General features: G+C 48.3%; 1 protein-coding gene across 4 annotated transcripts in view; it reads right to left on the bottom strand.

Moving 5' to 3' along the window:
* The window catches only part of tmem138 (transmembrane protein 138), a 32322-nt gene that overhangs the window by 14039 nt on the left and 5016 nt on the right, over positions 1 to 13267 (bottom strand). The window contains exons 2-3 of one of the 4 annotated variants that reach the window (XM_038807600.1): positions 7536 to 7602; positions 6386 to 6448 (exon numbers count right to left, since the gene is read on the bottom strand). The exons of 1 other annotated variant lie outside the window; for it this stretch is intronic. The gene's annotated coding sequence lies outside the window, so the exon portion shown is untranslated. The remainder of the gene's footprint in view (positions 1 to 6385; positions 6449 to 7535; positions 7603 to 13267) is intronic. 2 more of the 4 variants (XM_038807602.1, XM_038807599.1) reach the window with 2 other exon arrangements.

Here is a 13267-nt window from a genome sequence, read left to right as displayed (position 1 = left end):
CTATTCGACCCATCGTGCCGATGCTGGCTCTCCAAATGAGCAATTCAACTATCAATTAGCACCCGTATTCTCCCCGTAAACCTGCTCATTCTTCCTTTTCAGATAATAATCCAATTCCCTGTTCCACCACACTCTCAGGCAGTGCATTTCAGACCTTAACTACTGGCTGGGTGAAAAGGTTTCTCATGTCTCCATTGCTTCTTTTGCCAATTACAAAAAATTATGCGCCTTCTCGTTCTCAATCTTTATACCAGTGGGAACAGTTTCCCAATCTACTCTGTCCAGATCCCTCATGATTTTGAATACCTCGATCAAATCTTCTGCAAGGAAAACAGCCCCAACTTCTCCAATCCATCTACGTAACTAAAGTTCCTTGTCCTTGTAGCCATTCTGCACTCTTTCAAATGCTTTCTGTAATTTGACACAGTCCAGAAATAATGACAGGCATCTCTCGCAATTAGAGCAAGAGAAATGGTTATTTATAGCTTGAGGGCCATCACTCGGCAACATGGGATAAGTTGAGGAACTATGCAGACATGAATCAATACGGAGATTGATCCTATGCCGATAGCATCATTCTGCACCACATACTAGCCATCAAATTCCATGGGGTGCACATCACCAAACATCTGTTCTGGTCCACCCACGTCGCACTACCACCAAGAAAAACTAGAGCGCCCATGCTTCCTCAGGAAACTAAGGAAATTCGGCATGTCCACACAGACTCTTACCAACTTTTATAGATACAGCATAGAAAACATCCTATCTTTGATTTGATTTGATTTATTATTGTCACGTGTATTAGTATACAGTGAAAAGTATTGTTCCTTGCATGCTGTACAAACAATGCATATCGTACATAGGGAAGGAAGGAGAGGCCTCAGAATATAATGTTACAGTTATAGCAAGGTGTAGAGAAAAGATCAACTAAATACGAGGTAGGCCCATTCAAAAGTCTGATGGCAGTAGGGAAGAAGTTGTTCTCGAGTCGGTTGGTACGTGACCTCAAACTTTGGTATCTTTTTCCTGATGGAAGAAGGTGGAAGAGCAGGTTCCATACCAAGCTGTGATACAACCAGAAAGAATGCTTTCTATGGTGCATCTGGAGAAGTTGGTGAGGGTTATAGCTGACATGCCAAATTTCCTTAGTCTTCTGAGAAAGTAGAGTCGTTGGTGGGCTTTCTTAACTATAGTGTTGGCATGGGGGGACCAGGATAGGCTGTTGGTGATCTGTACACCTAAAAACTTAAAGCTCTCGACCCTTTCTACTTCGTTCCCATTGGTGTAGACAGGGGCATGTACTCCACTACGCTTTCTGAAGTCGGACAATCTCCTTTGTTGCATCACAGCCTGGTATGGTAACTGCTTGGCCCAAGACTGCAAGAAACTTCAGAGAGTCGAGAACACAGCCCAGTCCATCACACAAACCTGCCTCCCATCCATTGTCTCTATCTACACCTCCCGCTGCCTGGGGAAAGCGGGCAGCATAATCAAAGACGTCGCCCACCCATCTTACTCACTCTTCCAACTTCTTCCATCAGGCAGGAGATACAAAAGTTTGAGAACACACACAAACAGGCTCAAAAACAGCTTCTTCCCCCCTGTTACCAGACTCCTAAACAACCCTCTTATGGACTGACCTGATTAATACTACACTCCTGTGTGTTTCACCTGATGTTGGTGTCTATGTATTAACATTGTGTACCTTGTGTTGCCCTATTATGTACTTTTTATTTTATTTTCATGTACTAAATGATCTATTTGAGCTGCTCGCAGAAAAATACTTTTCACTGTACCTCAGTCGGTACGTGTGACAATAAACAAACAAATCCAATCTAGACAACTCTAAATAACACCCCAGTTTTAAATTCCTCCAAAATGGTAGGATACTAAATTCCTCCAGCTGCAGCGGTGGCACTTGAAACTGTGTCCCCAGCGCATTAACCCAGACCTAGTCTAATGTCTGGTGACAAGACCATTATACTATCGCCTCCCCCAAAATTTGGATCACCTCGGTCAAAACACACGCTCCTGTAAGCACAAGGATTGCACTCACAACCTTGCCGTTATTAACACCGCACACTGAGTTAAACCAGCTGACTCATAATGCCTTCACATCTTTCCGAAAGTGTGGCACCCAGAACTCATTGCAGTACTCCAGTTAAGGCTGAAACAATGTTTTTAAAATAAATTTAGAGTACCTCATTCTTTTTTTTTTCAATTAAAGGGCAATTTTAGCATGGTCAATTCACCTACTTTGCATATCTTTACATTGTGGGTGTCAGACCCACTCAAACACAGAGAGAATGTGCAAACTCCACATGGACAGTGACCTGGGACCGGGATCGAACCAGGGTCCTCGGCACCGTAAGGCATTATGGCTAACCCACTGCGCCACCGTCTTTAAAACAGAGATGAGGAGGAATTTCTTCAGCCACAGGGTGGTGAATCTGTGGAACTCTTTGCCGCAGAAGGCTGTGGAGGCCAAATCACGGAGTTTCTTTAAGACAGAGATAGGTGAGTTCTTGATTAATAAGGGGATCAGGGGTTATGGGGAGAAGGCAGGAATATAGGGATGAGAAAAATATCAGCCTTGATTGAATGGCGGGGCAGACTGGATGGGCCGAGTGCCTAATTCTGTCCTAAATCTTATGCTGAGAACGGCGACCGTGGCCATTTTGAACTGCCCCCTAACAAAGGGAAACCCCAGAGAGCAGGGGCGCGTCCACCAGGTACGTATGGTTGATCCCGCAGGAAAGGGTGGGGAGAGGCAAATACCTCCCACCAGGATTATCACCTGGAACGTCAAGGGACTTAAAGACACATTTGAGAAATTTGAAGGCCAACATAGTTTTCCTTCAAGAGATGCACCTGAGGGAGAAGGACCAACTTCAGGTAAGAAAGGGCTGGGTGGGCAGACTTACCATTCATGTTATGGGATGAGGGCCAGGGGGTAGCTATCCGGATTAGCAAGAGGACGGTGTTTACAGCAACGAGGACGGTCATGGATCCAAGGGGACGGTCCGTTATGGTTACGGTACGTATGGTTAGTGGTGCACCCCCCCCCCCTCCGGACGGGAACTCGGGAATGAAACAGTTCCTCTATGGAATGCTCGTCATCGGGGCCAATAGATGATGGGAACTGCAAGCACCAATAGGACAGGGAGAGGTCATGCAGAGCATCAACTCCATGCAGGCGGGGAAGGCGCCCGAAGGGTTCCAGCAGACTTCTATAAAGAATTTGCACAGACTCTGGCCCGCACCTACGGGAGATGTTCATAGACTCACTAGCAAGGGGCTCCCTGTCTCCTATGCGAACACAGGCCACCATATCGCTGATACCCGAAAGACAAAGACCTGATGGAAAGCGGATCATACAGACCCACTTTGCTGCTTAACATAGATACGAAAATACTCGCGAAAGTCCTGGCTGAGAGACTGGAAAACTGTGTACCAGAAGTGGCCGCCGAGGACCAGACGGGCTTTGCCAAAGGTAGATAGCTAACTGCAAACATCAGACGGCTGCTGAATATGACTAACTCCAGGTGATCACCTCCCTGGACACAGAAAAAGCCTTCGATAGAGTCAAATGGAAGTACCTCATAAAGTACCAGAGCAGTTTTGGCTAGGGATGGGGTTCAGCTCATGGGTGAAAGTCCTGTACAGCGCCCCCAAGGCGAGTGTTCAAACCAACACCACCAGCTCGGACTACTTCCAGTTGCAGAGGCACCAGGCAGGGATGCCCGCTGTCCCCGCTCCTCTTTACCCTGGCAATTGAATCCCTGGCAATCGCTCTGCGAGATGTAAAGGCTGCAAGGGCATCTGAAGAGGAGGCAGAGAGCACAGAGTCTCACTCTATGCGGATAACCTGCTCCTCCACATCTCGGACCCGCAGAACAGCTTAAAGGAAATCATGAGGCTCCTTGAAGAGTTCAGAGTTTTCTCGGGCTACAAACTCAACCTGGGCAAGAACAAGGTATTCCCAGTGAACCCGAGCGGGGGAGGGGCAGAGCTGGAGGGTCTACCATTCAAACTAGCTCATAACAAATTCCACTACCTAGGCACCAGATAGCCCACGACTGGACACAGATCCACAAATGGAATATGACCAGTCTGGCGGAGGAAGTTAAAAAGGACCTACAGAGATGGGATATCGCTTTCCCTGGCAGGGAGGGTGAAGATGATCAAGATGAACGTACTGATGAGGCTACTCTTCCTGTGTAGATCCATACCAATCTTCACCCCCAAGGCCTTTTTCCAATGAATAGATATAATTATTATGGTGTTTGCGTGGGGGGAGAAGAATCCAAGAATCCCCAAAACTACACTGCAGAGGAGAAGAAACATGAGCGACCTGGCCCTTCCGAACCTCCAATACTGGGCAGCCACAGCTGAGAGAGTGGGGATGGGTAAAGGAGCCAAGCAAGGAATGGGTGAAAATGGAGGAGTCCTCCTGTACTGGAACAATCCTCGAGCCCTAGCCACGACAGCACTCCCATCCCCCTGCCAAGTACACATCCAGCCCAATGATGATAACCACATGAAAAACCTGGAACCAGATGAGACAGCACTTTGGCTAAACCGAAGTGTCCACCATGGCCCCCATCTGTGGTAATCACAAATTCCCACCGGACATGCTGGACACCGCTTTTAGGAAGTGGAGACAGGATGGGGGGATGCTAGCGATGAGGGACTTTGGCATGGGTGATAGACTCGCAACCCTGGACGAGCTGACGGAAAGACAGGAGCTACCGAACAGACAGGAGCTCCGACACCTACACATCAAAAGCTTTCTCCGCAAGGAGGCAACGAGATACTCTCGGGCCCGGAGAGACACAATGCTGAAGGAACTGTTGGACGCGGACAGTATGGAGAAGGGAAACTGTGGGGACATCTACGGATGACTGTTAGAAAGGGCGAGGACATCACTAGACAGAGCAAGACATAAATGGGAATATGAACTAGGGACGGAAGTAGGGCAGGGACTCTGGAACAAAACACTGAACAGGGCCAACTCCACATCTTCCTGCGCAAGGCTAAGTCTCAGACAGCTTAAAGTAACCAGAACCCAAATGATCAGGTTCTTCCCGAAAGTGGAGGTCAAGTGTGAACGGTGCCAGGGAGGCTCAGCCAACCATGCCCACATGTTCTGGGCCTGCCCCAGACTTGTCAGGTTCTGGGCAGCCTTCTTCTGGCAATGTCCAAAGTTGTGGGGGTGAGGGTGGAGCCATTTCCGAGAGTGGCAATCTTCAGCGTTTCCGACCAGCCAGAACTTCATAAGGGAAGAAGACCGATGCCCTGGCTTTTGCTTCCAGAAATGGCTCGATGGAGAATCCTGCTCAGCTGGCAATCAGCATCACCACCCTCAGCTGCAAACTGGCTGGCAGACCTGTCGGAAGTTCTCCATCTGGAGAAGATCAAATACACCTTTGGCGGGTCGGACGAGGGCTTCCACAAAGAGTGGGGGCCATTCATCAGTCTTTTCCAAGACCTGTTCAAGGCCAATAGCGGATAGGAAGGAAGGAAGGAGGCCGGGAGGGAGGTGGGGGAGCAAAGAGGGCAGACAGGACCACACAGAACAGATAGGAACAGGGGGGGGGGGGGCAAGGAACGAACCCAGGGAAACATCAGGAGGGGACAGAGGAAAAGACTGAGGACGGGGCTCCAACAACGCCATAGGGGCAACAATAACAAATACAAAAAGAAATAAAGCCTTCAGCATCTACTAACGGAAGAAAGGGCCCATGATGGAGCCCGAACAACAAAAAGTGGCGAGGGGTGCACGGAAGGCCGACAAAAGGGGAACATGTAAGATGTACGTATGACCCGTCTTGCTCATCTATTGTAGTGTACAGATGTTAAATTCAATAAGATTTTTTTAAAAGAATAAAAATAGATGACAAAATTACTCCATAAATTGTTTAAAATGGCTAAGTATGGCCTTGTAATAAAACCATAAAAGACTCAGGATAGTGGCAGTACAAAACAAAAATAAGACAGACATGCCGTGCCTTTTTTTAAAAAAGGAAGGCACAATAAATACAGAACTAAACCAGAAAATCAAAGGAACATTTTGGGGAGATGGTGTTGTAATAGTAATGTCACTAGACTAATAAGAGGTCCAGACTAATTCCCTGGGGACATGGGTTCAAATCTCACCAAACAGCTGGTGGAATTTTAACTCAGTTAATTGACAGAAAATCTGGACTTGAAAGCAAGTCTCCGTACTGGTGACCAGAAAACCATCATTGATTGTTGTAATAACCTATATGGTTCATTAATGACTAACATGCAACTCCAAACCCGCAGCAATGTGGTTCCCTCAAGGCCAATTAAGGACAGCCAACAAATAGAAAAAAAATAGAAAAAAGTCAAATAATATCACCTTCATCCAGTATGTCCTCCAATCCTTGCAATTCCCAGTCACAGAAGGACTCATGCGTAATAGCTAATGATGAAATTCAAAGAGATACAAAAGTCTTGACGAAACAGGTCTAAAGGCATTGTCTAATATTATTCTATGACAAAACACCAATAAAAGCTAACAGGACACTTCAACAACATTGCTAAAATTATAGAATACAAGCCTGTGAATGTAATGATTAAACCTCAGTGCTCCAGTTAGACTGCACCCAAAATACTGATCATCAAGAAACATGCGATTACTGAAGGCACTGCAGTTAAGAGGTGTGAGGCCCACAAGAGGTAATTTTAATAAAAGCAAAATACTCAAAATGCTGGAAATCTGAAGTAAAAACAGAGTTTCACAATTTGATTTATTACATTGGCTGTTCCCAATGCGGTCTCCTCTAAATAGAACCATTGAATTCCTACAGTGCAGGTGGCCATTCGGCCCATCAGGTCTATACTAACCCTCTGAAAGAGAACCTAACTAGTCCCATTCCCCCACCCCATCCCCGTAACCCCACCTAACTTGCATATCTTTGGACACTAAGGAGCAATTTAGCATGGATAATAAATTTGCCTATCCTGCACATCTATGGACTGTGGGAGGAAACCAGAGCACGCGGAGGAAACCCACACAGACACCGGAAGAACATGAAAACTCTACACAGTCACCCAAAGCCGGAATTGAACCCGGGTCCTTGCTGTCCGGGGGGAGACTAAACAAAGACTGGGCTGCCAGGGGAGACTAAACAAAGACTGGGCAACCGCTTTATGGGACACCTTTGATTGGTTCGCAATCATGACCCCATTCTTCCTGTTACGGGCAATTTTAATTTAGCACCTTGCTCTCATGTTCATATGTCCGTCCTTGGCTAGCTGCAATGCCATCATGAAACCCTACGCAAGCTGGAGGAGCAACATCTCATCTTCCAGTTGGGCACGTTGCAGACCTCGGGACACAACATCGAGTTCGGCAACTTTAGATTTTGACCTTGCTCCTCTATCTTAAACCCCCTTACCTCTCCTCTTCTTTAAAAAAAAATATTCCATACATGTACTGCCTCAAATCAAACCATCCCCTCCTACTCTCACACCAGGCCATCTTTTGCTTGTTCGTAAGATGGTACCTTTTGTTGCAGTTTCTTGTTCTGTAACATTCTCCCCCCTTTCAGTTCTTATGGAGGGTCGACGACTCTGTAGAGAGAGAAAGAGTTAACATTTCAAGTCCGTCTGACTCTTCTGCAGAGCCGAAGAGGGGTAGAAATATGGTTGATTATTTAGTTGGACATGGGAGTGATGAGGATGGTGGAACAGAATAGAAGGCCAGCGTTAGGTCAGAACTCAGGAGAGATTGTAACGGTGTCATGAGCATAACGCAAATGGAGTGTTAATGGTAGCAGTGAGGTCTAAAGAAGATAGCAGAATGTATTAATAGGAGAACAAAGATCAGTCCTGGATGAAAACAAAACTAAGGAATAAGTGACAGATGGCCCTTTGTTGTGAGAGGAGTATTGCGTTGGGAAAACAAAAAAGGGGCAAGATGGAGGGAAGAGTTAACAGTCTACAGTGGTGAAACTCAATGTCGAGTCCAAAAGGTTGTATCATGCCTAATCAGAAGGGATCCATGTCTGTCGAAACCTGTCCTGGGCCTCTGGTCTGTTCAGATCGGGGTTGATGCTCTGGTGTGGTATGTGTCAGCCAGGGAGGCATGTACCAGACTGAATCACGGCGCTTGCGGGACGACCATCGAGGTGGGGCAGTGTTGTCCCCCCCGGCAGCCGATTCTGGTGCCTCGGGTAGGGGCAGTGTGCCCATTTCAGTCGCTGAATCAGAGCTGAGTGGATCTTTGTCTAACACCTTGGCATCCTTAGTTGGGGGTCTTTTGTCTACAGCCACAACTAGGACTGGGGTCGGTGGTGAAGGCAATAGTGGTAGTAGGGCCAACGGCGAGCCTGGTAGAGCTGGACCCTGATAAAGGCTTGTAAAGTCGACATGAACTAGAGCCCAAGGCCTTCCGGGCCATTCCCAAGGATGAAGTGAGGCTGCCCGGGGTAATAATTTGTGCACCCGACAATGGGGGCATTGCTAGGCTACCCGTTCAATGTCTGCATCGATGCCGGGCCACCAGACGTAGCTCCGTGCAAGCACCTTCATTTTAGACACTCCCGGGTGTCCATTCTGGAGGTCTAGTAAGAACGTTGCATGTCTACACTCTGGAACCACCACATTGGTGCCCCGTAAGAGCACACCATCTTCGATGCCTAGTTTTTGCATCTTCACCATAAAAGCCTTCAGGTCCTCAGGCAGAGCCCTGTGCTGGGCCCCATACTGCACCATGTGCCTGGCGCGGGAGAACTGTGGATGGGTCTGGGCCCAGCTGCAGATGCGAGATGCCATATCCGGAAGTGAGTCCATGAAACGGAGGGCAGCCAAAACTTCATCGGCCGTGGCAAGAGTAGGTGGCTTAGTGGGCAGCGGTAGACGACTCAAAGCATCCACGTAGGGTATGTAGGCTCCAGAGTGGTGTTCCAAAACATAATCATATGCTGCCAGTAGTAGCGCCCAGCGCTAGACGTGGGTAGAGGCAATGGGAGGAATTGCACGGTCCTCCTTGAAGAGCCCCAGAAGGAACTTGTGATCCGTCAGGATGGTAAGTGTTGCTCATAGATATACTGGTGGAATTTGTTTACTCCGAATACCACAGCCAGTCCTTCTTTCTCCACTTGTGTGCACTGTTTCTCCGCATTGGTCAATGTCCTGGACACAAATGCAATAAGTCGCTCGGAACCATTGTTCAATAAATGAGCTAGCACAGCCCTGACACTGTAAGGGGTGCGCCGCAGGTCAGTAAGAGTGGCCGAGAGGGATCAAAATGAGTAAGCAGTCTCGAAGGGAAAAGGTGGTGTTTTACTCTGGTGGACGCCGCTTGTTGCTCGGCGCCCCACACCCAGAGTTGTTCTTTCTTTAGTAGTTTATAGAGGAAAGCCAACGTCGTGGATAATCTCGGGAGGAACTTTCCCTAATAATGGTCCAGCCGCAGGAAAGCCCAAATTTCCGTTGGCCCCCCCCGAAACCAGGCTTTGGCGGATGGCCTGGACCTTCTCCCCCATGGGATGCAGACCATGGTGGTCCATGCGGTACCCAATGTACACCACCTCGGCTGCGTTAAAGATGCACTTCTCTCAGTGGAGACAAACGCCAGCGGCCTCAAAGTGTTGTACCACTTCTGCCAAGTTGCAGAGGTGCTCCTGGTCGGACGAACCGGTTATCAAGACATCGTCCAAGTAAACTGCCACATGTAGTAACCCCCGCAATATGTTCTCTATGAGCCTCAAAAATATTGCGCATGCCAAGACGAAGCCGAATGGTAGCAGGGTATATGCATAGAGCCCACTGGTGCGCACTGATGGTGACGAATCTTCTTGACTCAGGGACTAGGACCAACTGGAGATACGCATGACTTATATCTAGCTTGGTGAATGCAAGTCCACCGCTGTGCTTGGCATACCGATCCTTGATCCTGGGGACTAGATAATGGTCTATGCGTGTTACTGGGTTTACTATAATTTTATAATCCCACAGAGACGCACCGACCCGCTGGGTTTCATTACATGTACAACCTGCCCAGATGGAAAATTGTAATTGTTTTATGATTCCCAGATTCTCCACGCGGTCTAACTCCACATCTATCTTTGGACGCAAAGACGTGTAGAGTTTGCACATTCTCCCGTGTCTGTGTGTGTCTCACCCACCACAACCCAAAGAGATGTGCAGGGTAGGTGGATCGGCCACTCTAAATTGCCCCTTAATTGGGAAAAAAAAAATTGGGTCCTCTAAATTTTTTTTTTAAACTGTGAATATAAATTTTACAGGAATTTTCTCACCACTAAGATGAAAGCAAATTACTTCGGATGCTGGAATCTGAAACAAAAACAGAAAATACTGGACAATCTCAGCAAGTCTGACAGCATCTGTGGAGAAGGGAGCTAATTTGAATACATTCATGCGAGTGCCTTTTCCAAGTCTTTACGTCGCTCGTCAACAGGTTTGAAACCTCTAGCATTGCCACAACCAAGGCGGCACACTGTTGTTAATTGAGGACAGTAGTAGGGAATCACTGGTGTCACACTTTTAGGGCCGATCTTATGAGTTACCACATGCTGTTCCACGGACACTGTTATTTGGCCGGCTCTTCCATTTCACCGAGCATGGTGTTCTAAGCAAAGAAATTGCGGAGGAAGCATGTTCTTGATTGTATTTTGATCTGATGATGACCAGAGCGTGCTGTACCATAGCACCCGTGTTGGTACTTCCGTTTGCCTTCGATGGCCAGAATGCCATACCCAGGTACTGAGGGTCGGCTTGTCGTCTCCAGTTAGTTGCTGGGAAAATGGTAGAGGTATCCCTCACCTGTCGCTGAAGATTTGCAGTAGTTCCAGTGTCAGGGATATTGTACAGTAAGAAGTCTTGCAACACCAGGTTAAAGTCCAACAGGTTTGTTTCAAACACGAGCTTTCGGAGCACGGCTCCTTCTTCAGGTGAATGGAAAGGCTTGTTCCAGAAATGTTTATATAGACACAGTCAGAGATGCCCCGGAATGCGAGCACCTGCAGGCAATCAAATCATCAAAGATGCAGAGAGAGAGGTAACTCCAGGTTAAAGAGGTGTGAATTGTCCCAAGCCAGTTCAGTCGGTGGGCCTCTGCAAGTCCAGGCTTGTTGGTGGGGGCCGAATGTAATGCGACATGAATCCCAGATCCCGGTTGAGTCCGCATTCATGCGTGCGGAACTTAGCTATAAGTTTTTGCTCAGCAATTTTGCGTTGTCGCGTCTCCTGAAGGCCTCCTTGTAGAATGCTGACCCGGAGATCAGAGGCTGAATGTCCTTGACTGCTGAAGTGTTCCCCAACTGGAAGGGAACAGTCCTGCCTGTTGACAGTCGCACGATGCCCGTTTATTCGTTGTCGCAGTGTCTGCATGGTCTCGCCAATGTACCACGCTTCGGGACATCCTTTCCTGCAGCGTATGAGGTAGACTACATTGGTCGAGTCGCACGAGTATGTGCCGCGTACCTGGTGGGTGGTGTTTCCACGTGTAATGGTGGTGTCCATGTCGATGATCTGGCATGTCTTGCAGAGATTACCCTGGCAGGGTTTTGTGGTGTTGTGGTTGCTGTTCTGAAGGCTGGGTAATTTGCTGCAAACAATGGTTTGTTTGAGGTTGCGCGGTTGTTTGAAGGCCAGTAGTGGGGGTGTGGGGATGACCTTGGCAAGATGTCCATCCTCGCTGATGATGTGTTGGAGGCTGCGAAGAAGATGTCGTAGTTTCTCCGCCCCAGGAAAGTACTGGACGACGAAGGGTACTCTGTCAGTGGTGTCCCGTGTTTGTCTTCTGAGGAGGTCGGTGCGGTTTTTTGCTGTGGCGCGGTGGAACTGTCGATCAATGAGTCGAGCGCCATATCCCGTTCGTACGAGGGCATCTTTCAGCATCTGTAGGTGTCTGTTGCGCTCCTCCTTGTCTGAGCAGATCCTGTGTATACGGAGGGCTTGTCCATAGGGGATGGCTTCTTTAATGTGTTTCGGGTGAAAGCTGGAGAAGTGGAGCATCGTGAGATTATCTGTGGGCTTGCGGTAAAGCGAGGTGCTGAGGTGACCGTCCTTGATGGAGACGAGTGTGTCCAAGAATGGAACTGAATTTGGAGAATAGTCCATGGTGAGTTTGATGGTGGGATGGAACTTATTGATGTCATCGTGTAGTCGTTTCAGTGATGTCTCGCCGCGCCACAGCAAAAAACCGCACCGACCTCCTCAGAAGACAAACACGGGACACCACTGACAGAGTACCCTTCGTCGTCCAGTACTTTCCTGGGGCGGAGAAACTACGACATCTTCTTCGCAGCCTCCAACACATCATCAGCGAGGATGGACATCTTGCCAAGGTCATCCCCACACCCCCACTACTGGCCTTCAAACAACCGCGCAACCTCAAACAAACCATTGTTTGCAGCAAATTACCCAGCCTTCAGAACAGCAACCACAACACCACAAAACCCTGCCAGGGTAATCTCTGCAAGACATGCCAGATCATCGACATGGACACCACCATTACACGTGGAAACACCACCCACCAGGTACGCGGCGCATACTCGTGCGACTCGACCAATGTAGTCTACCTCATACGCTGCAGGAAAGGATGTCCCGAAGCGTGGTACATTGGCGAGACCATGCAGACACTGCGACAACGAATAAACGGGCATCGTGCGACTATCAACAGGCAGGACTGTTCCCTTCCAGTTGGGGAACACTTCAGCAGTCAAGGACATTCAGCCTCTGATCTCCGGGTCAGCATTCTACAAGGAGGCCTTCAGGAGACGCGACAACGCAAAATTGCTGAGCAAAAACTTATAGCTAAGTTCCGCACGCATGAATGCGGACTCAACCGGGATCTGGGATTCATGTCGCATTACATTCGGCCCCCACCAACAAGCCTGGACTTGCAGAGGCCTACCGACTGAACTGGCTTGGGACAATTCACACCTCTTTAACCTGGAGTTACCTCTCTCTCTGCATCTTTGATGATTTGATTGCCTGCAGGTGCTCGCATTCCGGGGCATCTCTGACTGTGTCTATATAAACATTTCTGGAACAAGCCTTTCCATTCACCTGAAGAAGGAGCCGTGCTCCGAAAGCTCGTGTTTGAAACAAACCTGTTGGACTTTAACCTGGTGTTGTAAGACTTCTTACTGTGCTCACCCCAGTCCAACGCCGGCATCTCCACATCAGGGATATTGTAAGTCGGGATACCTACAGGGCGAAAGACTTGTATCTTTCGATACCAAGGAATATGAACGGGGTGTTATTC

This window comes from Scyliorhinus canicula, chromosome 9, assembly GCF_902713615.1.
Source record: "Scyliorhinus canicula chromosome 9, sScyCan1.1, whole genome shotgun sequence".
NCBI classification, from domain to species: Eukaryota; Metazoa; Chordata; class Chondrichthyes; order Carcharhiniformes; family Scyliorhinidae; genus Scyliorhinus; species Scyliorhinus canicula.
This window is presented reverse-complemented; position numbering and strand designations above follow the sequence as displayed.